Source organism: Agelaius phoeniceus, chromosome 5 (genome assembly GCF_051311805.1).
Source record: "Agelaius phoeniceus isolate bAgePho1 chromosome 5, bAgePho1.hap1, whole genome shotgun sequence".
NCBI lineage: Eukaryota > Metazoa > Chordata > Aves > Passeriformes > Icteridae > Agelaius > Agelaius phoeniceus.
In genome coordinates this window covers 65,192,485-65,219,169 of record NC_135269.1, presented here as the reverse complement: position 1 = coordinate 65,219,169, position 26,685 = coordinate 65,192,485, and the positions used below count along the sequence as shown (strand labels likewise).

The 26,685-nt window shown below is 42.0% G+C and overlaps 1 protein-coding gene across 3 annotated transcripts in view; it reads left to right on the top strand.

Moving 5' to 3' along the window:
* Window positions 1-204: 204 nt before the first annotated feature.
* Window positions 205-26,685, top strand: part of SEMA3D (semaphorin 3D) — a 141,303-nt gene continuing 114,822 nt past the window's right edge. Inside the window, exons 1-2 of one of the 3 annotated variants that reach the window (XM_077179196.1) lie at window positions 584-778; window positions 8,345-8,478. The gene's annotated coding sequence lies outside the window, so the exon portion shown is untranslated. Of the gene's footprint in view, window positions 330-583; window positions 779-8,344; window positions 8,479-26,685 lie in introns of those variants that run through there. The other 2 variants (XM_054630795.2, XM_054630793.2) reach the window with 2 other exon arrangements.

Here is a 26,685-nt window from a genome sequence, read left to right as displayed (position 1 = left end):
GCCTGCGAAAGCTGGAGAACCACCAGTGGAGCACATTCCGGGGGCAAAACAAATAAATGCGAATGCAGATGTGCCCCTGGCAGCTACAGTTCGGCACACAGGCAAACTCTTAAACGCGCACAAGCCCTGAGCTCCGGGCCACTTATCGTGAGTGTGGCGAGCTGGCTTTGTTTACTCAATCAGTCTGCAAAGCCAGTTCCGTCCCAGAGGGAATGTGTCATGGAACACCGTGAGCGGACCTGAGGCTGCTTCAGCCACGTGGATGAGGAGCAGCAGCCGCGCACGGCGATCCCAGAGACAGCTGGGGATGCTCCTGGCCGAGCTCGCAGGTGTGTGATCCGGCCCTGCCGGAGCGGCTGCGGCCCAGGGAAGGCACACGGGCTCGGGGTGCCCGGGTGGGCGCATGGCTGCCGTGGTCGGGGTTGGGGTGCGCACCCCGGCATTGCTCGGGAGCCCCGTCCGGCGGGCCGGGAGCGGGACCTGCGGCGAGCGGGGGGTGTGCCTGCGGCGGCTGACAGACACCCGGACACACAGGCGCACTCTCAGGCGGCAGCCCATTTGCTGGAGGGGTGTGCATGTGCGTGCGAGGGAGTGGAAAGGGGTGGCGGGATGGAGGGAGGGCGGCCGAGGGAAAGTCTGACACTCGGCGCAGAAGGAGCGAGACCCTCCGCTCCCGCCGCCGCTGCCGCTGGGGAGGAGCCGCCGCGCTCGCAACGCCTCCGACACCCGGCCCCGGCCCCGGCCCCGCCGCGCTCCGGCCGCTCTCCGGCCCCGGCAGGTACCGGCCCCGAGGCTCCGCGGCTCCGCGGCCGCTGGGGCACTTTCCGCGCCGCGGGGAAGGGGAGGAGGGCGGTGTGGGAAGGTGCCTGCGCTCCCCTCTGCCTGTCCCGGACGCTCCGCTCGCCTCTGCCCCGGGCGCCGCCGGGGCTGCCCCGGCAGGAGCGGAGCGGTGCCGGCACCTGGCGGCCCCCGGGCCACCTGCCCCGCTGTCAGCGGGGAGATGAGGCTGGCTTAGGAAAGGGCTGGGCTCTGCCGGGGGGTGAAGGGAGAGAAGGAAAGAGTTTTTAGGAGCGGGGCGGTAAGGCTGTGAGATAGGAGAGGAGTTGGTGCGCTCAGCCCGGCACCCCTGCCCCTACTCCCCAGAGCTTGCTCCGGGCTCTGGGAAGGCAGCAGGGCGTGATCAGCCCATGCTCCTCAGCAGAACTGTTGCTTGCTGGAGCAGTGGTAGAATTCCTTCCTTTCTACGCAGTCCTCCAGCATCGCCGTGAGCGCGGCTGCTGAGCGCGCCCATCCCTGGAGCGCAGAGCACCTGGCTGGCCGGGGTGCAGCCCAAAGGAGAACATTCGCCTGCTCACAGGGACCACCTCCCGTTCACTTTGGGAGTGAAGGAACTCCCAGGGTGGGAAAGCTCCTTGTTTTGCTGCGAATATTGCAAAATGAAAGCTGTTGCTTGTAGAAGGGAAACATTCCTGAGCGCGTTAGGTAATCGGTGACTGTGCTACAGGAGCACAGAGCAGCCACCTATGTTTCCTCAAAAAGAGCTTCACTTTGATTTGAACTGGGGCAACTTGTCCAAGAATAATAGAGATAAATGGGACCAGAAGCTGAGAAAGCAGCAGTTCACATTGTGTCCGAGTCTCTGACAGAGGCCAGGAAGATGCAGGCAAGCACTTGAAGAATTGTAGCATATCACTGTCTCTTTCACTTGCAAATCTGGGGGACAAATAAAGAGACTTGATTTTGATGTTTACCATTTGGAGGTGTTTAATGCTAATCGCACACCACCTCTCTACCGTTTTTCAAGTCCTCATTATTATAATTGATGTGACTTTTCATCTTTGCCTTTTAATTAGTTTGTTTAGGTTATTATGGGCTTGATCCAGAAAAGCACATCATCTCCTGCAAAGTGTAAGGGCCAAAGTCTTCTGTGAAAGTTGGGTGTCTAAATAGTCTTTTAAAGAGAAATTGGGGTATTTTAATCCATAATTGTAAACCTACTGTCAAACAGAGATATCCAAATTCTGCAGGTGCCACACCTCTTTTTCTTAAAATTTCCAAGACAAGTCCTGCTCTGAGATGTCTCATAAATTGAAGCATTTTCGCCTTGATCAGGCTGAGCAGCTTGGCTTCACTTTTAGTTGAACTTTATTTTGGCTTAGACATCCAGACTAGCCTGAGATCCAGGAACTAAATTTGCTTTCCCTCTCCTTAGGACTGGATTGATCCAGCAGGGATTCTCAGGGTGTGGGCAGCACAACAGGCTCCCATTAGGTGCAGTGCTGAAGCACTGAGAGTTGTGCTCTAGACCAGTGCTGTGATTCCAAGTCTCCTACAGTCAGTGTGTGGGCTCTGCCCGTTGAGTGCTTTAACCAGAAATGGAAATAGCAGCTTCACCAGTCTCTGCTGTGTCTGAAAATACAAGAATGACTTCTATTACAAAAGCTGGTAGGTGCTTTCAGGACAATAGTCCCAATAAAGGAGAAGTGCCACTCAGTAGTACTGAGTAAGGCGTCTGATATGAGAAAGATGTAATTTCAAGTTGTATTCCTGCCCTCAGCTTTGTCTTGGTGAGTGGCTACAGTCAGATCCCCAGAACACTGATACCTCTTTTTGACCCCACTCCCAAGTACTGGCCTCTGCCTGCTTCTTTCCCAGCTGCAGGTTGTGCCATCAACCAACCTTCCAAAACACTGTAATTGCTCTGATCTTACTCTGCTCCCCAGTGTTTTGGGTTTTTTTCCTTGTTTTCTGAGAGGTGATGTTTTCACTGCGGATACCACTGTGGTCATTACGCAGATTGTGCTGCAGCCTGGACATTCTACTGGGATTTTGCAATTGAATTAATTGAAACAAGGCCCTGGGGGGGGAAAAGTTTTAATTAAGCTAGAGTGTTGAATGGAAATAGATGCTGTTCATTGGGAAAGAGCCCTTTAAATTGTTTGAGGATGCTGCATCTTTTTACTCAGAGATTAAGTAATGATAATTAAGCAGCTAACAATGTAAACAGCAAGATACTGAAAAGCAAAGGCAAAGGATGAAATGCTCCCAGCAGCACCTGTCCTTATTTTGATCCTAGCAGAAGGGATGTATATGCTCAGCCTCTTTTCCATGTCACAAAACAAGCAGAGGAGTGAATGTCCCACACAGTCAGGAGCTTTGCAGTTTAACTGGCAGAAAGCCATAAACAGTGGAGTCACCCTGTGAGCCTGCTGTTAGCTCAGGGTGGCCAAAATAATGATGTCTTTCTGAATTCTTTTTAAATCCCTGTTCTGCTTTTCCTCTCATTCTTTTTGCTGTTAAAAATCCAGCAGCTGTAATCTCAGATGTCACTTCACTGTGTGCCACTGACATGCCGTGGATGCAGAGAGCCTGATGCATCAGCTGGGAATCAGCTGAATTCCCAGCACATGCCAGGATTTCTTTGGCTAAAACCCCTGGAGCTGGAATTGGCCAGTGAGCCACCTCTGTGCTCTTTGAGGTTTCCTCCACGAGGGAATCCTTCGGGGCTGGTTAAGCAGGCTTTCCCACCGCGCTCTCTTGGCAAGGCAGCCTGCGGGATTGCCGGAGCTGTGCTTGGCCCTTTGTCTTTTTAACCCCTGGAGAGAGCCATAGGTGTGTGCTAAATGCCATCGAATCGGATAGACGCAGGGAACGTGCCCTGTGTTTGTTTTCCTTGCTTTCTGGATTCCCTCCAGCTGCAAACAAGCGACAGAGAGGCTCACAGTACAGCCATGTGCATGAGGTGTGTAGTGGCTGTATTTAGGTGTGAAGGAAATTTTGCTCTGTGGGTGTGCTATTTTTAACTTTTTTATAGTCCTGCACCTCTGTCACACTTCTCAACAGTTTCCCCCTGCCCCTACATTTTTGTCTGGGTTTTATATATTTTATAAACTTAGCAATGGCAGTGAGTCATTATTTAAATAATCCCTGTATAAATCTTTAGCCCTTTTATCTTATTCTTTCTATCCTTGTGTATTCAGAAAGGCCCCTCTCTGGTATTGTTGGTCTTTTTCCACATTCTGGAGACGCGCTGCGAGAACATGCACGTGTTATCTGACAGTGGGTGATAGAAAAAAAGAAAAAAGCAAAAAAAAAAAAAAATAGCACAGCCCTTCTATTCTGCTCTCCCCAGCTTAGATGGATCCAACGTCACATGGAGGGGATCCAGGATGAGTCAGGAAACAGCGCTGTGGTCCAAAATTCCACTTTGCATTACAGCTGGGAGGCAGGCAGAGTGTAGCATCATGTGGATTTATTTTCTTTTGACGGGAACTGCAAAATAACTTATGGAAGTCACATAACCTAATGGGCAGAAGAGATAACAGTAAGCCAAGAAGAACCTGGATTCCCATCTGGGTTGAATCATTGACTCAATTGACTGTCATTGTGATGGGTGTGGTAGTTTAAGCCTGGGACATTATACTGGCCTTAACTAAGTCATTGCACTTCCCCACAACGTAACTGGAAAATGTGATTCATTTTCAGAGCTCTGTTGGTACCTGAGAGCTTCCCTAACAGTTTCCCTGGTCAGACTCAGCACAGGACATTAGAGACATTTATTTTCAAACTTAATTTTTCAGGACCTAATCCTAAATGGCTCAAAACATATGTGACTAAAGACAAATTCATGCTTTAGAGTTTATATGTGCATGGAGACCTGTAATTCTGTGCTGCATGAAATTCACACTGTGTCTATTACTCAGCTTTCAGTAACACTTATCCTTTTTTGTACATCTTTGCATATTTTTCTTCCTGTGCTACTATAAACAGAAGAGTTGCGTGAGCTTTGTCTTATAATGTGGTCAGTTTAAAAGCAAAATAAATGACCATAATTAAAGTGTTTCCAATTTTGTTGGTCAGAGAATCAGGAGACTTGCAGGAAGCACACGTCATGCAGGAGAAGAGAGGCTAAAGCCTCTGTAACATCTGAACATACTCCAGTGATGTGCTGGGGTGGTGTTGCTTTCTTATTTTTTTTTCTCCAAGGGGGTGGGCAGAAGAGAAGTTACCAATTTTCCTGGAACATTCTCTTCCAAAATTCCTGAAGACACTGCAGCACCAAGTCTGATCTCATCTTGTGTCAGCATAACTCATGCCTAAATGCACTGGGAACAGAAAGCCCAGGATTAACTAAAATTATACAAATCTGAGGCTGTCACAAAATGAAAGACTTGGGCCTGTTCTCAGTCTGTCTGTACTTAGTGACTTCAAGAGACTTAAGCACATGTTTAAAGATAGGCTGCTGTGTAAAATGCTCTCTTGAAAGAGTTACTTGCCTAAAGTCTAAGCCTAGAGTGAGATCAAGCCTTTTAAAAATTAAGTGCAGTCTTGAGGGCTGGTGTGGTCAAATAGTCCAGCTTAATCTTGGCTAGAATTTCAAGATTTTGAACAGCTAGATCTAATGGTATGTGCCTACCTAGCCTGTTGTATTCCCCTGGAATTTATCAATGACACACTCCATATAATTGTGGTTACTTTTTGTCTGTCTAAAATCCTTTTTTGGTTTTGCAAGGGGCAGACTGCAAAGAGGGAGTATGTAAAAAATTCTTTCTTAAACAAAAGCAAAAAGTTGATTTTTTTCCCCTTCCACAATGAAGAATTAAAACAATGTCTGTTGCTCCCATGCTTATGTCAGAATCTCTGCTAAAAAATAGAAAGAAGAAATATGATGAATTTTTCATATGGAACTTATTCTCTGTAATTTTATAATGCATATATGTGAGGTTTTATGAAAGCTTATACTAAAAGGCTTTAGAACAGTGTAATAAATGAAAAATGCTCATAACATCCTTGGGTGTCCAGAGAGCTCTGCTTTGAGAGAGGAAAATAAAATAAAGGGCAATGACAAGTAGTAATAGGCTGTTGCAAGTGCAGTTCCTTTTCTCCAAGATTTACAGTAAGAGCAGCTCTAACTGTAAAATTCTCTGTACTATCATAATCTGTAGCTTTGCAGAATGTAGCATTCTTATATCCATTCTCTCACCTTGTGAAAGAAAGGTTCCACCTGCATATGAATTACCTTTAAATAAATCCTTTGCTTAATTTCATGTGTTATGTCCTTTTTTTAAGCGGGTGCTCGAAAACCTTTATTAAGAACATAAATAAATCTTCAAAGTTGGTACTATACTGTGTCCTAGTAATAGAGTGATCATTTGTTATATCTCTCTGAAAATCCATCATTTGTTCAATAGAAATCATAGAAGACACAGGAACAAATTTGGCACTTGTGTTTATGTAGTCATTAGTTACAAGCAGTGGGCCTTTTCTCATTCAGAGGAGTTTTTATTAATTTATTAGCTATGTTTTAATAGTGTTGGGAGGGGCCTGTGAGACATAATAGAATCATAAAGTGGTTTGGGTTGGAAGGGGACCTTGAAGATCATCAATTTCCAAGCCCCTTCCATGGGATTCCTTCGAGATCCTCAGCAATGAACTCTCACAGCAGACTGGTATGAGTAGGGTCAGTCTTTTACTTCTACCAATATTTAAAATAAAAACTAAACTGTGAAAGTGTATTTCAGTGGCTCAGGTGCTGAGGTGGCCTGGAAGGGGAGTTTCCCAGCTGTGGGTCAGAGCAGTGGTGCTGCTGATGTTCTGGAGCTTGGCTCTCTCAGCCAGCTCCGTTCCATATCTGCGAGCGCTCCCTTGTCAGGCCCAGCAGAAGGAGTCTGGCTTTGCACAGCTGCTGCACCATCTCCTGGGATGAGACCTCTTCTACTGGATCTGCCCCAGTTCATGTTTTGCTATCAGTGTTGGTGTTTCCTACCTGGTACTGAGCTGCACCATGGAATGGATCATAAGGTGACCAATCCTTCCTGTTCCCAGAGGAGCGTGCCAGCCCTGGAGCTGCTGGATGAAGGGTGTTGGGAGAGGTGGAACTTCTCCTTTCAGTCTGTGGGAGAGCTGGGCACACCTGGAGCCCCCCACAGCCCTGCAGGTGTTTCTGAGCCTGGTTCTGAGCTCCTCTGCCTGGTTCTGAGCACCACAGGCACCGAGCAGTCACAGCTCTGTTGTGTGTGCACCCCGTGGCCCAGGTGCTGTGGGCAGGGGTGGCTACGTGTAAAAGCTGAAAACAGCAAAAGACAGTTTTATCCTGATCTTTAAGGCTAAAGTTGGCTGACTGAGGAGTCAGTTAATATCATAAATCTCTGTTATTAATCTGATTTTTTTCCTAAAACTATTTTAATAGGCAAGGATGCTTTACATAACTACAGTCTGAATCACTGTGGTCAGTTGATCTGATGTTTTGTACAAGCTGTAATCTTGTCAGAAGTGAGGTCCTCTCAGACCTCATGAAATCCAAGGTGTTTATTTTAAGACTCAATTTATTATATTGCAAATTGAACTCAAAGCTTTGAAGGCTTTAAGGAAGAACTGACTTGATGTAATTTTTGGAATGTCACGCCCACCTAACTGAGGGAAAAAAGTAATGAGATCTGGTGCATCTAAGGAAGTTACTAACATTGTTCAGACCCAAGCATCTTTTAGGTGCTCTTTCTAGAAATAAAAAAAGGTGCACTTAGCTGTGCTTCTCTGTGCTGTCTCTCTTTTTAAGATGAATGTCCTGGGTAATACTGTTTGTGGTGTACAGGTTTGTTTTGGAGTTACGATTCGGTGTTTAGAGTCCTCTAGTGACATCTACAAAAAGCAGATTTACTTCATCTCATAAAGCTGCCTCAGCTTGAAAAAAAAGTTAAAATTGGATTTATGACAAAGAAATACCTTCCCCAGTATAACATCCCAACAACCTGTGCAGCTTCCAGTGAAGTTAAGGGAGTTTTCACATGGAAAGATTTTCTGTCCTTAGATAAAATAATTATAAACTGCCTAGGCTGAAGATTGATTAAACTTACATAATAAAATTTATATGAAGGGGGAAATGGACTGATTTTCTTAAGGTATCTCTCTACAAATTCACATGTCTGTGATTTGGTTTTTAGGTTTGTGAGGTTTTTTTAATTTTATTTTATTATTTCCCTAAAGAGTTTTACATGTCCAAGTACAGATAAATTGCTGTGCTGTCCTCAGGAGACTGAAGCTCCTGTGTCCTTTGCTTCCTGTGACTTTGCTACAGCTCATTACTTTCCTAAATGGCAACACGAGCACCATTATGGTGCTCGTAACACAGACAGTTATCTCCTCAATGGCACTTAAAATCAAATCCTTCCTACTTGGTGAAAGATGAGTTACTGTGCTTTGGCTCCTTAACTGATGCAATGATGGAAGGATTGGTTTTTTTCTCTATTTGTTGCTGTTGTACATTGATGTGTAAGGATGAAAAATGAGTACTGAGGCACAATACACTACTGAATGCTCCAGTGCCAATTTCTCTGGTTTTTCACAGCCTGACAGAAAAGCAGAAGGTGTGTGCAGCAAACAGTGCAGGGCGTTCATCTCAATCCAAACATCTGCTTTCAAAGCAAGAGAAAAAAGAAAAAAAAGCAGAATGCAATTGTTGTCTTCCATTTAAAAGCCAAGGTGAGATTCTGTGCAGTTTATCCTTTTTTTTTCTACTGTGCTGTATCTGTGGTACTGCCTGCATGTCCTGTGGCACAAGGGCTTGGTCTTTCCTAAGAGGAACTGTCCATCCTTGCCTTTCAGTGGCAGCAGTTCTCCAGGTGGTTTCAAGTCACAGGACAATCTGCTCCTGCTTCCAAACTCCCCTCTGAAATTTAATCTCCTTCCTACAGTTAAACTCTCTCTTGTGCTTTTGTAAAAGCTTCAGGCATGGTTTTCCTGTATCCCGTCAATTCCCAGAAATGGCCCTGACATGATGAAAATCTCTCACTCCCCAGGGGTACTCTGCTCTAGCAATCTGACATGTGGGGTGTTAAACTGTTAAAGGGAGAGAATTCAGACAGATTTCGGGGCTGGTGCCAGGTTTTCACGACAATGGTAGAAATTCCTTTGTGATAACATTGATATCACAGGCACAGCTGCTCTGCAGTTGGTCAGTGATGAAATATAGATAGCCATTTTCTTAGTGAAGACAGGCTTTACTTCTATTTTTATCCTAGGTTACCACCATTATTTATGGCTAATAAAATCTGTTCTAGTAAATGGTGTTAAAAAAAAAAAAAGTACTTTCCATCCTTTCTGTGCTTTCCTTCCTTCCTTTCCCTACAAACAAGGTAAATGCCACTGAAGTGGTGTGAGAAAAGCATTTTGGAATGTGTGTGGATTTGTTGTGTTTTATTTTCCATTCAGGAATTCAACATGACACAATGGAAAGTGGGATTTGACATCTCCAAGATAAACTATTAGACAGTCTATAAAGTGCTGCACTCATCTTTATAAGATAAATAGTGTGTAAGGCCAGAATAACTGGGACACAGTGGCTTTGATAACAGGCAGCATTGTTATCTCCAGTGCAAGCATCAGCAGAGATTACAGTGGTGTGTTGTGGTGGCCCTGGGGGAATCTCACAAGGCCTTGCAGTAGGCAGTGTACAATTTGTTTTCATTCTTTTCTCAGCAAAATACTGGTTTGATGCTTGGAAAGCATGACCCTGTTTAAATTGTGCTGACTCTCTTCATTCTGGTTTGAGCCCCATGGGAGGAGAGGTGTGAGCACAAGCAGTTAGAAGAGGTGAAAAGGTGCTGATGGAGGATGGATACATTAGCGATTGACAGTGAGCAGACAGTTTGTTCTCAAGAGCCAAGACCCTGTGGGCCTTGTGCTCAGGATTCAGGATCCTCAGTCCGTGTTTCCTAGAAGATCAGTAATTTTTGTCCAACTTGTTTTACTAAATCTCACTGATGGGATCTGCTCTGAGCTGCCCTTATGTTATGTTATGGAAATTGTACATTATATTATGGCTTAGCCTGTGTGTGCCACTGCTCAGAAGGAAAACCCAGCTGTGCTGTGGAGGCTGCAGCAATTGCTCAGAGCTCTTTTTGGACATCTCAAGTTGAAGATGTGACCTCAGTCCCATGCCTGTCTTTTCTTGTGTAGCAGTCATTTCTACCTCCTGCTTTTCTGTTAGGCTGGGAGAAGGTTCCAAAATAGGCATTTGAGTTTTTGGCAGTGTTTGCTGCCTAAGCACTTACCCTTCATTCCCCTTCAGAGATATGGTGCTGTGTGTAACACTCCGAAGGAATTTGTTCTTCTGGTGGTTTGCAAGACAGGTTGGAAACCCTGACACAAACATGTTTCCTTGTTCTGAAACTGGCTGATTGGGCAGAACTTTCTCTTATTGGTGTGGGAGATTTAACTTTTTCTGTTTCAGAAGATGGACAAGGCAGTCCCATGCAAAGGAGGTTGCAGAATCTTGTTCTCTTGATATCCCCAGAAACTGAATCTTATTTGGACAATAAGAGCTAGTCCACAAACAAGCTACTGGATTCAATATAAGGGTAGCTCTGTAAGGTTTTGGGGGTCTAGGTAATACAGGAGATGATAAAATATCCGTCTAGAAACCAGACATCTGAAAAACCTTTTGTAATTATTTCAGTAGCTTTCTTGAAAGATGCATGGTACTTTATGTGTGTGTTTCCCACAAGCTGCCCATACTCTGTGCTCCTGGTTTCTGAAAACAGAATGTGGTTAGACTTTGATAATTCAAGGTTGATACAGAATTGTTTTGATTAGTTAGGGATCAAGGCATCTGTCCTAGGAGGGGGGGAACTGCACTTATTTAGTACCAGAAACAGTGTTTTTATCTTGTCATTTGCTTGAATAGTATGGGGCTGACATCTCTTTCTCTACAGAAACAGGCTTTTCTGTTTCACTTTAATGAGGCAATTGCCAAAAAAATCTATCCAGATGAAAGGAACAGAGTCTGTTTTATAAATTGACCCATGTTACAAGCCAGGTGCAAGTTCTGGGCAAGTTCAGAGGACATGCTCAGCATCCAGCAGTTCTCCCCAAGATTATTCTAAGAAGCACGTATCACCCAGGGCTGGAGCCTGCTCTGGACTGATAAAGGTTGTCTACATCTGGGAGTCAGCTTCTGCTCAACTGGAATAACAGTGTGCAGAGTGGTATCTTCCCCACACTGGCTCTGCATGGCCTGTCTGCCCTAAGGCTGTTGTTCAAATTAAGGAAGTTGCTTCCAAATTAAGTTGCTTCCTTCTAATACACACTTCTGTGTGATGTGATTGCAGGGCAGCCAGTGTGCTGCTAATTCACATCTTACTGTGTCTGGACTCTCATGTTGATGTGCCCCAAGTATTTAAGTTTTAAGGTCTTGGTCAATTACTTCTCTAAGTGCAAGAGTCACGGTGTCAGTGCACTGTGCTGTGATGCAGAGTGCTGCATACCAGAGCAGAACTCTGAAGTGAATGTTGTATTTCCACTGATTTTAGTGCAAGATCCAACTCTGTGCTGGTGTTCCTGTGTTTAGTTCACAGTAACACCTAGAAAACCCTGGAATTTTGGCCTCACTGTGCTCTTACTGCAAAGTTAAGATCTAAGGATAGCTTAGAGAAGATCAATAAAAGTGAGAAGGGAGGCTTGGAGTCAGGTTTGATTTATGAGGAAGAATAAAAGGCTTTGAGTGTGCATAGCTTGTTAGAGTTTGACAAAGAAGAAGACATGACTGTAAATACTTCAAAAGTTTTATTCAAGAAACAGCAGAGGATTTGCTTGATGTTAAGGACATTCCAAAGGTTAGGACAGCAGCTCAGGAGACCTGGGGTTAATTCCATGACATATGTCCTTAAGGCAAGTCAATTCTGCTTACATCCCAGCAAATTCCTAAGGGCACCCAACTGCCTCTGCTTTGTCTACATCGCTGAGTATTTGTCAGCTGATTGAAAAACACCTAATTTAGACAATTAACTTAGTAAATACCTTTGCAGGGCTAGAACTTGGCTCTACCTGCCTCAGCTATATGTGTAAATGAGTCAGAGTCACCCTTTATCAGAGAAAAAGTGTGAGAATTACAGGTTTGGAAAGTATGGATGTTCAGATATTGTAACAATGCAAGTACAGTGAGTGGAAAAGCTAATTAAGATGGGATTTATTTCAGTTGTCTGAAGTGTGAGGTGGTCACCTAATCTTCTTCTGTTTTCTGTACGGGATGAGGTGCTCCCAGGGGCAAAGCAGTATCTGAGCCAGGGGATGAATTAACTTGGCAGTGCCTGTCTCCCTGTCTCTCCCTCCCTGGAGGGAGCCCAGACAATGCCTGAATTTTAGATGGCTGGAATTAGGCAAGATGAATGTTATCTTAAGAATATAATGATCAAATAAAATCAACTCAGCTTGATTTTAAGGAGGAAAAAATGTCTTTACTGAATGTGTTTGCTGAAATGTTCTTTTAAAACAATTATATAAACCACCTCAAAGAACTTGTGTTTTCTTCCTTTTATTTCTTGTGAAACATTCAGGAAATGCTTTTATTAATATCTAATTACATGAGCTCCCATTTCTCCTATTTCCTTAAAGCAGTCCTTACACAGGCTAGCAACATCCCAAGAAGTGCTAGTGTGCTATGTATTACTAAAAATGTTGTATTATGTACAGCCTACATGTCCCATGTTACCTAACACTACACTTGGAAATCCAGACATTAATAACTAAATGGGAGCTGAGCTCTTTTGGCAACCTACTTCTGATGGCTCTTGCTTTCATACAGCCTAAGTGGTTGGAGATCCTGTGTTAGCTCTGGGGGGTTGCTGTCTCCTTGAAAAGGACTGATCCTCAGAAGAAATGCAGATATGGACATGGTGAATTAAAAAAAAAGAAAAAAAAGGGAAAATTAAAGTTCCTCAGAGAAGAGTTACAATAATTTTGAGAGCACTGCTGGAGGTCCATGTATAAAGCAGCTGTAGGATGCCAGGGATCTGGGGGAAAGTTAGGCAGTACAGATTCATGAGGAGGACCAGGATGACCTATCTGAGGTCTCTGTGACCCATGCAGTGGCACAAGTTCTCACTTCAAGGAAAGAGGAGTTTAATTAGTTTATCTTGTTGTTGGTGGGACTTGATGTCAGAGTCCTTCCCCCCTTGTAGGATCACATTCACTATTACCATGCAGCGACTTTGTGAGTAGTTTACTCTTCTTGATTGGCACTCCTGAAAGAAGAGGGCTGCTGTCAGGATTTGTCCCTCTTGTTTTGGGATCTCCCACCTCCAGCCTCTCCAGAACTCACCTTCACAGAGCTGGAATCTGACATCCCTCACCTTCAGAGAGCTGGAATCTGACATTCCTCACCTTCAGAGAGCTGGAATCTGACATCCCAGTGCTGGTCACTGGGATGTGTGAGCATTCAGTCACTTCAGGAACAGGGACCTGCTGTCAGAGAGCCTGTGGATTTCCAGTATGGTACTGGACTAGACTTACACATGGGAATGTCTAAATGTGCTCAGTTCGGAAGTGTTTGCAGGAATTTATTGTTTTTGCTTGACCTTGCAGACCCAACACTATTGCTTTGGAAATCAGAGCTGAACAGTCCTAAGAACATAGAGGGACATTTTGGGTTTGCTCAGAGGACCTAAACACAGTGGGGATTTCATCTGTGTGTAAAGCAGTCATGACTCTGATCAGGAGGTGAAATAAGTAGTCCCTAATTTAAGAAATGCATTTGGGTCATGAGGCTATGAGCTTAAAAGCCCATCTTCAGCCAGAGTGAGACTTAGTGAGTTAGGTGGGAGGTGCACCCATTGCTGGCTCCCTGGACAGCTGGGCTTGAATTAACACTTGTGTTCCTGGACACCATAAGGACTCAGGCAGTGTGTAAGGGAATAAAGACACAGATGATTATGTGAACTGCACTGAGATCAGCTGCCTTGCCACCCCAAAGCCGTAATCCTCCCGTGGGTCACTCCAAACCTGTGATTTCACACCACCCACTCTGTGCCCCAATTCAGGGGGCAGTGAAAGATGTTCTAAAGTGCCCAGAGCTTCAGGCATGCAGAGGACGAGTCTGTATATGAGTGTTTGTCCACAGGTCACTGCAGGTTGTAAAACATGGTACCAAGGACAGAGAGAAAAGAAACAGCAGTGACAGGAACTGTACATTGCCTGTATGTTGCCAAGCAGCTGTTGAGCTCTGCCTGCCACTCTTACTAGCAATTGTCTCACTTTTTCCTCCCTCTAACTGTTCTCTCCATCTGGTCTCATTCAGTATGTATTTAGACTACAGGCTGCAAGGAGGAGAGGCCCTTGCATCCTACTTGATAGTATGTGCAACATTATGGGGTCCTGCCCTGGCTGGGGCCTCCAGGCACTGTCCCAGTGTAAATAATGCATAAAAATAGATCAGCAGTGTAACATCGATCAAGGAAACCATACAGAGACTTAACAGTGATTTAGTATTGAATTGCTCTACTGTCTGCCATAGCATTCCTGCACTAACTTGCTGTAGTTTTCTGCATTAAATGACAGACCATACAAAGCCTTGTATCTATGGGCAGTGTGCAGGGAGCTGGGGGGAACCTGTAATTGCTAAAATCAGGAAGTGGGCCAAAGATGATCTACAAATATGTGGAAGAACGTATCTTTTGTGATGTTCAGGGTTTTATCATTTTTATTTTGGAGGCTTTCCAAGATTTAATAGCAAAAGAGCAACCAAAAATTTGGTTGAAGCAATCAGACCAGATTTCAGCTGCAGCAATAACTGCAATAGCCTGAGCATTTGCAGTAATTTCTTCTCTTGTGAACAGCACCAGCTGCTCCTGTTGCACCAGGTAGGGTTACATTAAGCAAAACAACTAAGTGATGTAGGCAGCTTTTGAGGTGATCAAGTGTAATACACAACAAAAGTAGGCATTATTATCACCTGCACTGCTAAAGTTAATCTGCACTCAGAGCAAGACTATTTCCTCTGTTTAAAGAACATGAGTTGAAACTCATGAATGAAATTAGCAAGTATGTTAGAGACCAAAGGTACACCTCAGAAATGAGGTAGGACTATTTCCTTTCATTCGTGAAGGTGCAGTGATCTCCTCTTGCACAGTTAGAGGTAATTAACAGTTCCTTGCAATCAGTTTGATGGGATTGCAGAAGGGGTTTGGAAGGAGGAAACGGACAAGTCCATGGCCACTGAGGATATGTTTTTTGTGCAAGCAAAGCACTGGACCTGTAGCACCAATTTTCAGATGCTTTTAAAGAGAAATTAAAAGCATTTTCAAACCGTTGATCCACTTAAATTTGATAGATCATTTTGTATAAGTCCTTTTTTATTTAAAGCATCGCTGGAGGTGCAAGTGCCAAGAACTGTGCAAGTGAGACTCCGGATTCTTTCTGTATCAGACAAACTAGTGGCTCCTGATTTCAGTTTCTGCATACTAAACAAAGTCCTTCTGTTCTGCAGAAGTCTTTACAAATATGTGTAGGGAGGCTGAGTCTTTGGTTTCTACAGATCCAAATAAACCCATGAAAAAGTTTCTACCATTGCTTTTAGGAAGAGTTAGGCAAACAGCAAGCAGCAAGAGGAGAGGTAAGAAGTTGTGTAGTTTCCATTCATATCATTCACACTCACACATTTGGAAAAGAATTCACAGCTCATGAGTGGGCTCAAAATTAGAAGAGAAACATCCCCAAGGTTTCTGGAATAGAAAAAAGAAAAGAGGCTGCAGAAGCTCCACTCTAAAACTTTGTTAAAAAACCCCAACAGCTGGTTGGCAGAAGGGCTCTTCTTTGACATAAAATACTTCCTGAAATTCTTTCTTCCAAGATCCATACTGATGCTTTTTTTGTTTTAGTTTTTCTTTCACATGAATTAATAAAAAAAAAAAAATTAGCCATCTCATCTGAATACGATAGGAGATGCTGGCAATAATTTTGCTAGTTTATCAGCTGATCAGTTATTAATCCCTTCTTTGGAGCATGTGGTGGAAGAGAACAAGAGACTCATGACACACCTTTCTTTTTCTGTAAGCCTGCTGTCTTAAAAGGTTATTTCCCATTTCCACTCTCATTTCATCATAAGCCTTCTGTCCTCAGTCCAGCAGGCACAGCAGCACTGAATGCCAGGTGTTTATAATAAATAAGCCAGTGCTGACTGCAGCTGGGACAGTGTCCATGAATGGGTCCTCTGGCAAAGGAAGGAGGTGGTGACATGTGGCACGAGGGCTGTGACAAGCACTGGAGATCAGTAGTGCCCCCCTGTCACAGTCCTGTCTGCATGGCTTTTATCCCCTCTCTTCTGAGGCTGGTATCTCCTGGCAGGTGAACTGAGCACAGCTGTGAGGAAGTCACTGAAGTTCTGCTCTAAAAGCAGCAGCACTTTGCAGAACGACACTTGTGTTCACTGTAGTGGATATCAGCTCTCTGCTGGTTCTTTCCAGTTTGGTCAAAGCTTTTCTGAAAATGGCTTCAGTGATCATAAAAAAGCAGCTGATATTTTAGCCTAGCACTGCCTTTAAAAAATAAAAAAAGTTACATTTCCAAAGAGTTCACCTGTCATTTATCTGTCCACAGGCTAATAAAACCTGGAACCTTCTTCCTTTTTTCATTTCTACCTGATGGCTGTGTTAGCCTCATTCTGATGTGTATTCAGACTGTTGGAGTATTTTGCAAGGTTTTGCCACGTCTTGTATTTTCCACAGGAATTACACAATGAAAGGCAGTATTTTTTAGGTGCCAAAACTTGATGGGATGTTTTTCTGGCTGTGTCACTGGCTGATGGCTTTAGTGGCACATTTCCCTTGTGAGTGCAGGGACTCTGAAGGCGCTCACAGGGGAGACAGATGAGTTACATCTGTATTTGCAAGTTAAACAGGGTCAGGAGACTGTGCTGGCCTGCACTGGCCTGTGTGTTTGTTGGTGTGTTCAGTGAACTGGGTTTTGCTCTTGTCAGCTAGCACATTTCCAAACTGCCTGACTGTAAGCTGGGGGGGATGCAGGGCTCCCAGGAGACAATAAGGATGAGACCACTTGGTTTTGAAGGGATGAGTGCTTAGCTGTATAGACAGAAGCTGTGCCAGGCTGCTTTGTCTCAGAGTCTGCAAATAGTGTCTGGCCCATTTTATTTATTGCTTCAAACTTAGACTTGGGGTCTGGAAGCTCAAGTCTGAGCAGCTCTAGGGGTGACTGCACCATATTCCTGTAATTAGACAGACTTTTCCTCTACTCATCTTCTGTTTGTTTTATCTTCCTAGTTGTAAGCTCATCAGGGAAGGTATTGATACTTGCTCTTTATTTGTAGAGTATTTAGTACCATGTGGTCCTGACCTGCACAGATTTCAGTTCAAATAAAGGCACTTGAATCTGCTCTTGCCTGTTTGCTTTCAGCTTGGAAAGTTTTCCCTGGCTATAATGTACTGTTAAGGAAGGAACAAAGGATAGCCTCTTAAGAACTGTAAAACCTGCCTCACTTTAGTCCTGGCTATTTAATTTTGTAGGCTTATGTCAGACCCTTAAGGTTAAAAATGTTTCTTTTCTTGTCTTGGCTTGAACAGCAAATGGAATGTTTCAAAGGGAAAAAAAAAAAGAGTCCATATGAGGCAGGCCAGAGTGATGCAGCCTTGCCTGTTTTTCTTGATCTGAAATACTGTATTAGCTGGAGCACAAAATGGTCTGGCTACCTCAGTTTCCATCCCATTTTTGGATGGAAAGTTGCTCACCAAACAAGAGCAGAAGCAGTCATTTACTTCTGAAAGGGAAGGTTTTTGCTCATTTTCTTTGCAGCATAACATTTTCTTGGTTAGACTTTTCTCCATCTCTTCCTTCTCCATGAACGCCCCCAAGCAGAAGAGTAAATAATTTTGGCTTACAATGAACAAGTCCCTGAGATGATAATGAGAAGAGGTGAATAAACTTTCCCTGTCTTACACAGGGCAGACTTGAACTCTGCTGAAGGGGCCACATGCAGCAAGGTCAGGAGTGTGATGAAGTATAAGTTTGGAAGGGGAATCTGCTGGAAAGATAGAATAACCCACTGAGTGATAAGTGCTGACAGACTGGCACCCTGGTGTTTGAAGTGCTTTTCCTTGCAGGAGAAGTATGTCTCTGATCCTGTTGTGTTATGGCCAGGCTCAGTCTGTTTTGAAAGCCTATCCTTTCTTCACATGGAGACTCAGAAAGATTCAGGCTGAATGTGTTTAACAGAACCCTGAATTTTGGGCCATGGTTAAAGCCTAGTTTTATAAATTTGATATGGTTTTCTCAAAAGGTATTTATAACAATAATCATAAGCATATGTCAGTACATTTATATTATTATTATATGTTTACAATAATGTTTTTCTAATACTTCACCATTAAGTAACTGTGTTTAGTGTACTAGTTCACAGAGAATAAAAGTATTAAATTATGATTTCAAAGGAATGATAAAACAATAACACTGGGGAAGTTCAGTCATCTTAACAAATTGGGAGCATTATTCAATCTGTCCAGGCAGGCTCTTGCATGGTTCCTGTTCTTCTCTGTTTCTTTCCTGTGGGTTTAGCTTGAGAATGCTCCCAGTATGGCCACACAGGGAGACAAACTGAAATATGTGAGTGAGACCCAGGGTGGGAGGCAGAAGATTAAGTGAAATGTCCTGGGACCTTCCAGGAGAAAGCTGCTCTGCTCTTTACCCAAACCACAGTGACAGAAGTAGTATCACAAGCTGGTCGGATGGTTTGACTAATATGAGCTTTAAAAAAAACAGTAGTGATATGTTTTCAGTTCCTTGAATCAGTTTATTTCAGTTACATTTGCAAATGTATGTATATAAAAAGAACAGAATTACAAATTTTGTAAATGAAAAAGGTTGGGAGAAAGAAAAAGTGAGGTTTTTCTTTTTTTTTTTTATCTTCAGTTTTTAATCTAGAAGTGGGGCATGATCCCCATCCCATTTCCTGTATATCCAGGATAGCAATATTCTGCCACTTTTTCAGAAGACTGCTGGTACCTAACATGGAGGTTCTGTTGTCTAGTCAGATTCTTTGACAAGCACTAAGCACTGCTCAGAACACTTGGATGCTTTGGAAGACAAGAGCAGGCAGGGGTGGAACCCTCAACAGTGTACAGGACTAATCAAGCCTCTTTTAACTACTTGAGCACAGAAGGTATATCTATATAGATAATTGAATAAAACTGTTAATATTTTCAACAGTAATAATAATAAATCACTAGACTTGTAGATCTATCATGTTTCAGTGATTTTCAGCCATTCTCCCCTCCACTGGAAACAATGAGATATAACTTAAAAGTGCTTTTATTATCAGCATCCCATAAGATCACTGTCTGCACTTCCATCCCTTCCCACTCTCTAATGTATGTGCACTAGGCTGCACTTTTGGGTCATGCAATCATGCAAATCAGAAAGTTCATGTTCCTCAGGCCTCCTGAGTTATTTCTGCAGAGGGTGGACACTGATGGAGAAAGACACCAAGGAAGAAGAAACATTGTCTTGTTATTTTTAGATGAGCTGAGCTCAGCATTGCCTTTATTTTTTCTCTGCTTCACAGTTTTACTGTAAGAGGCAGGATCACTTTGTTTTCTATCACATTCAGTCCAGCTGTAATTTTTGCAGCTTTTCAGTTCTTGGCCATGTGATCTTCTCAATTCATTTGTGATGAAATCCCTGTTGTGCAAACTGACATTTTTGTTCATTTCCTCTCTAGTGAGAGTACAGGAAGGACATGTACACCTGACATCACTGGCACACTTTTCTGACATAGTAGCAGGAGGATAAGAACCTCTTACACAATTATTGGAGGGATTCTTTACCTCCTGCAGCAGAGGACCATGCTCAGATATGCCAGGGATGTTTGTGATTGTTCAGCAAAGGGCATTATGTAGTAATGAAGTAACTACATGTAGATTTGGAACTGGAGAAACAAAAGAAATTGTTCAAGTAATGTTTTTGTTGACTTTGGAAGCATTTATTTCGTCTGCCTAGTGAAATATATAATGCAAAGTGTCAGCATGGACCTACATTTTTCCTGCTGTATAGAATCTGAACCTTAAATAGATTAATGAGAAGGCACTGTGCAGCTCAGGTTGGTGGTTTCACTTTCCAGTGGTTACTGTTCCTCTCTGTTGGTTATGAGTGTAGCTTCAAGTTACCAGGCTGCCACCTTCTATTTGTCGAGTACCTGAATTGAATGGAGGTGAGTCTGAGCCTTTGTGATATTATCAAATATTTTTACACTAAAGTAACTAAAGACAAACTCTACTTTGATTCAAATTTTCTGAATGAATGTGCTCTCTAATTGTTCTGTCAAAAGAATTTACAACTGGGACTAAGACAAGAAATGAAGTGTTTGTGTACTAGTGCCCACAAATGTCACCAGTATTAATAGGTCATGATGGTCATGATCCTTTCCTACCTAATTTAGTGCAACTTCAGTGAAATCAGTGGACACACACCAACACACACCTTATTGATTCCTCTCTGCATTGCTCTGATACAGCTCCACAGTGGAGACTTCATTATGAATATTTATTGTAAATCACTTCTGCTTTCATTAAAAATGTGAAGGTATTCACAAAGTTAATTCCTGGGAAAAGAAGAAGGAAAATGAGAATGAGCAATTGGATAATTGCTGTTCACAACTGTAAACTTTTCTAAAGTACTGAACATCATTATTGAGGCAAAATAATTGCATTTTTATTTTATCATGTTTAGAAATTGCATGATCTTACGAGGCTTGAAAACCTTCAAAGATACTGAACATGGTCAATATTATTATCATGGGTAATAGTATTCATACCATTTATATATATGATCTAAGTAGACATCTCGCTTGGACAAGATAAATTAGTCTTCATTTTTAGTGTCATGTGTGGGTCTTCAGAATTTATTTATCTAAATTAGATTCAGTACAAATCTTTCATGTTTACTTCTGCAACTCATTTGCTCATGAGAATCAATTTACCTGATGGACACCTCTGGTGTGATGGCACAGCTCTGTGCCTTTGTAGAGATCCAGTTCATCTTTGTGAAAACACAGTGGGGCTGTCAGCGTGCAGTTGTTTAAATTAAGCTCCACACTTCACCGATGTGGTGGGTAAGATCATAGTTTACAGATCCACATAGGATTTTAGAAGGAATTCATAGGGATTCCTGTGGGGCTTGACCTTGGTGACAGTGTTATTGACATAACTCATTTTCTTCTCTGTTGCATAACGAAAATGTAAAATGCAGCCTTACTAAATAGTCTTTAATGGGGCTGAATAGTCATTTTTGAGTTGTACAACTGTTACTACTACTTTCAAACTTTTTTAAAATTTAAATGTCATTTATTAACAAAATTCCTATTAGGGTAATTTTCTGTGCAAAGAAATGAAACAACTACCATCATGTGCAATTAAGAAATATTTCTAACGGGAGATTATGGAATAAATTCCCTACTTTTGCTTGATGAGGAGTGTGATAAAGGAAAAAGTAACCTGGGGGAAATTCTGGTTTTTATTCAGACACTTCTGCTTTCACAATTGATATAAAAATTATAAAAAGCTCTATAGAAACTGGAAACTACAATGTGCTTTTGCATTGTGACTCATATTTTCTCAGTATTACACAGCACAAATTTAGGCATCATTTAAACAACAAATAGATTGCTAGTTAGTGACACTGCTTTTGTTTTTCTATTCTTGTAATTCTGAAGAATCACTAACTATTATGGACATTATTTTGCAACAAACTTTGCAGGTTTCTCATCGATCACTATTTTGCTGACTTCTTCCTTTCACACCAAAAAAAAAGAGCCACGGTCTTGCATTAAAAAAAAAAAAAAAAAGAAAAAAAATTCATAGCAGATTCTATTGGCTTATTGTATTGAATGTGTTCCCAGAGATATGTCCAAGAATCTATGTTGTTGTACAGTGATAGTTTATAATTAAACTTCTCGTTCCCTGGAGGGCCCTAGTCTTGGCTTCTGCAGAGTGAAAATGCAACGTGATAGATGTGTCGTTTTTTTTTCACTACAGATGAATGGAACAAACGTCCAGATTTGCCTAAATTACTGCCTCCATGTAGTCTTTAAAAATTAAAAAAAAACTCAAAACAAAACAAAAAACCTGGCAGCTTGTTTATTTGAAGGAATTCTGCCAGTATTTGAAAGCAACATAAATGCAAGAACAAATAGTTCTTTAATTATTTTAAAGCACTAATGTTGTATTTATTGGCCTATTGTTTGTGCTAAAATTCAGCTGTTTTCATGATGTTTAGTCTTCTTAATACAAAACATAAATATGCAGTTAATATCCTGAGGATTTTTAAAATAGATGTTGCCTTGTCAGATGTCTTTCAGAACTGACTTTGTTTTGACAGTTGTGTCTCACTGTCTTTTGTTTGGGTATTGTTCCTCAGTCAGTTCACACAGGGTAATCACCTCAGCTGTTTCCAACTCTAATAAACCTATTTTACCAAGCCCAAAGTGTTCCTTCCTTCCCCTCCTTTTGCAGGTGCTTCTTGCAGGGATGCTCTGCAAAGTCCAGCCCAGCAGGGCAGAACAGGGCTGTCAGGTGGGTAAATCAAGATCCTCAGCTTGGCTGATGGGGTCACTTCTTGTTTTTGGAGACACTTTAGCTCAGTACCTCAGTCATGCTTGAGCTCCCAGCCTTGGCTGTGGCTGACAGCACATCTCTGTCAGAAAGGCGGCTCTGCCTTTTGGTCCCCCTCAGAAAGCTCTGCTTTTATTTTGAGTGCTCTAATTTGTGGAATTAGTGCAAAAGCATTTTATAGGCAACATCCTGCCTGGAACCACATGTTGGACAAGGCTGAGCTAGAAGATACACTCTGGGTCGGGGTTAGTCTGACACACAGGAAAGAAGAGAAGGGTTGTTGCAGGGTTTCGAAATTTTCTGTCCTCCAGCTTGGAAATGAGGCTGGGCCAGCTCCCAGTGAATGCACCCGTCAGTTCATTACTTGCTCCTAGAATAGGCTCTTCGAGAGTTCAGTTGACTTTTTTTGGTTGTTCTTTTGCTTTTTGGGGTCTTTTTCCCCTCTGTCTTTGGGTACACCAGGGAGTCATAGCTAGCTACCTCACTTTCTAAATTCAACAACACTTTGGAATTATGTGCTTAACATGAGCACAGAGGTTTTGGATGTCCTGTGACTGAGTTTGGTGGTGTCCTTGGATAAAGCAGTCTGCCAGCTGCAGGTATGCCTATTCCCATTCAAATTTGGCTCTTTAGATAGTGAATAATTTCAGTGTAATCTAAGTGTTCCACCAGTTTTGAGGAAGACCCATCCCAATCTCCGTGGTATCCCCATCTTAGTCTTGCACCAGCCCAACTGGACACAGCTGAGCACAGACACAGTGATGGTTTGGGGCAACTCTTGCAGAACAGGTGCTGGCCTCGTTTGCTCAGGAGCCATCATCCTTCCTTGGTGTCACCTGCCCTTCATGTCCCTGTTCTCAGCCCCAGCCATCCCCCAGACCAGGGCTCAGCCTTGCAGTGGCTCTCTGCAGCTTCCAGAGCCGCATCATCCAGCCCTTGTCCTTGCTGCGTGTTTCTCGCTGTCGGGGGTGCTCGTGACAGATGACAGCATTGTTTCCTAGCCTGCTTGCTGGGATTTCTGGCCCTGGTCTGCCCCAGAGTTTGGCAGTTGCCCTTGCTCAGCGTGCTGAACTCTCCATGACCAGCTCGAGGTTTCTCTGCAGCGTCCCATGGCACGGCACAAGGATCTGCCTCCAATTAGCTCGGGAGCACAGCTCCAGACACATGTGCTGGGTTCAGCAAATGCTGCTTGTTTGCTGGGTGATGATGTTTTTCTAAGCTTATGCTTTATTCATAGCATGAGTGACATTTCTGCAAGAGGTGGTGACGTGTCTCTGGGTCTTAGTTCTGTTCTGGTTTTGGAAATACACTTCAAACAGCTATAGCAGTGCACATTAGATAACCTACATATGAGTAAAATTACAGTGATAACCAGGGACTTTTGTATTAAATTAAATAAATATAGACACTAGGTTTTAAAAACAACAGGGGTTTACTGTGATGAAAGGAATAATTTTGATTCAAAGATGGAATTCATCTTGTTTTTAAATATAATTAACGTTACAGTTTTGCAATTATCATTGTTGGATTACTGATGGGATTAAAATGCACACCTTTTAAAATGAAAGGTAGAAATACAGCTTTTTAAACATTTCATTTTAAGATCATTAGGTACATTATTGCCTCACCTACAAGACAATTTCATATTTGCTCTGATCCTCTTTGATCTCTAACAGATAGGAAACAGCCTTCAGTAGTCTCTCTTCATAATGTTTCTTTTTCAATATTCCCATGTCTTGGACTAAATTGCTTCTATTGAAGATCTGCAATGGCCCAAATGACCATATTTGAGCTCTGAATTTGTTGTATCTCTCTTCCTGTTTTTTCTTTTGGCTTGATTTCAGATTAATAATGTGGGACTAGATAAGCTTCATGGAAAACCAAAAAAAAAAGTTTATTTCATCATGTTAACCCAATAATACTATCAGGCAGCATCAAACAAAAAAGCTGTGTGTGTTTCTCCAGAGCCCTCAGAGCCCTGAGACAAATACCTTTTTTGAAACCTGGAGATTTATATTCCTGTAGGAATGTAAGTGATATCAAGGTCAGCATATTTTGAGTGCAGCTGTAGTTATCATTAACAGAGGTAAGGATTTGAAGGAATTTTGATATTTCAGCCATGATTTATTATCAAGGGTCTCTTGTGTGAAATATGCCAACCAGAACATAGATGACCATTGATTACTACTTTTGGCTTCATTAAAAAAAAGACAGAAAAGAAAAGGAAGAAAACTTCTTAAATGCATTATGTTTTTAATATGTAGGAAGTAAGTTCATAGTAACCTGGAAACTCATACTCAGGTGCTGTGAATCACAAGAGTTTCTTGTGGAACAAAGCACAACTATCTATATTGTGTATGTATCTGAGTGTGCGTGGGTTACTTTTCTATGAATCACATCTTTTATATCTTTAGATTCTTATGAATAGAAGAATATTAAAACCACTTTGAAATTCCTTTACATTGACAGCTAGAGGATCAAATACATAGAAAGAAATGTAGAAGCATTGGGACTTCTGAAATTCTAGAGTTCTCCATATTACCAAGCAGTAGTGTTTATAATCTCTGTGTTTTACCTTTCCTTGACCAGTAATATGGACTAGAAAGTAAAATTTTTCTATAGTGTCTAAAAGCATAGAAAATTAACAGTTTGAAGTACTGCCTTCAGCTTTCAAAAATTTCATGGAGAAGTGAAGACTAAGGACATTAAAGGAGGTGTTCAATAGCTGTGTGTGATTGACCAAAGCAATTCCATTAGATTTTCCTCTTTTTTTTTTTTTAATAATTTGAGCTGTGCTTTTGCCAAATACCAGTCTCAGAACTTTGCACCCTACACTCTGACAAGAGGCAGCAGTATAGAAGTGGTGGGAAGAGAGCCTTTAGCAATATATTTTCTCTTTTGCTGTTCTCCCAAGGCAAAACTTGGAATCTCTCTGAAGCCATTTGCCAGCATTTACTATTAATCTCCAGCCCATATATACATATTAAAATTCTTTTTGAATTGTATTCAGTGGGTCATGTAAATAAGTCTGCTGTCCAGCCATTATTCATGTAAGACTCAATGCAACCAAATTGTATTGTGGTTTTCCTATTCCAAAATCTCTTCCTTTTTTTTTTTTTTTTAATTTACTAATATTGTGTTTTTCTGAAGGCAGAGTGGATGCAGACAATGTACCTGCCAAAGTCAGAGAGGCTGCAGACAGAGGTTCCAGTTTTTAAGTTTCCAGAGCTTTGTGTATTCAGATTCAGGCGTTCTAACTTTGAATATGCAGATATCTTACAGCCTTTAATCTTGCAAAGACAAAGGTTGTATTGTCATGGAAGAAAATACAGAAATGCACTCTATAAGGCCATGAAAGAATGTGACTGCATTACAGCAGCCTAACAAGTTATCATACATCAGCTGAAGAATTGTAATTGTCTGTCTATGCACTTGAGCTTGCCCAGAGTGAGGTAAACATCCATATGCTCCAGGGATTACTCATTAAGTGAAGCATTATGGTTTAGTACTGAGAAATCTCTGCTGTCCTCCCATTATTTTCTACTTGAATGACAAATTTCTTCTCCATAAAAATCTTAATTATGTGATTTGTTGTGTGTGTATGTTGGATGTTTTTCAATTTCTCATGCTGACTGTAGACAAACACATACATGTGTGCACACACAACATTTTCCCTGCTATAATTTGGTATTTCTGGCACTTTGCAATAGTAGGGTCAAAGCCAAACTGTAGCTACCTCTGGAAAATCTTAAAAGTAGCTGTAATTGAAAAAGGCGGTGTAACTTTTCTATATTAAAACCTAGTGAAGATTTTTTTTTTCAGAAAGTGTAATGCTTTTCATCATTGCTTCAACATTAGTTTTTGATAAAGTCATGAAACTTTTGAGTGTATTTTTAGAAACAATTCTGAAACTCATTAGGCAGTAACAGAAATGCCTTTACATTATTGTGATCCACCGCAGACACTAACTTAACTCGAAATTTGACTTTTGATAGATGTAGTAAAAAGAATAAAATTATTCTGAATTCTAAGAAAGTAAATATAACTATTTTGATCCTCCAGAATAATTACAGTTTATAATACTTAACTGAAAAGTTTGTTGTTGCTGTAAAATGAAAGGAACTTTTTTTGATAGGCCTTACTGTTATAGTTCTGTGAGATGTAACCCTTTTGGATTTTCCTACCCCTCATGATTCACTCTGTTGCTAATGAAGTTATGTTCTGACAGGCCTTTAAATTAATGCCTATGCCTTTATGAAGCACAAGTATGGAGTACATAAAGTACAATTGTTTAAAGTATTTG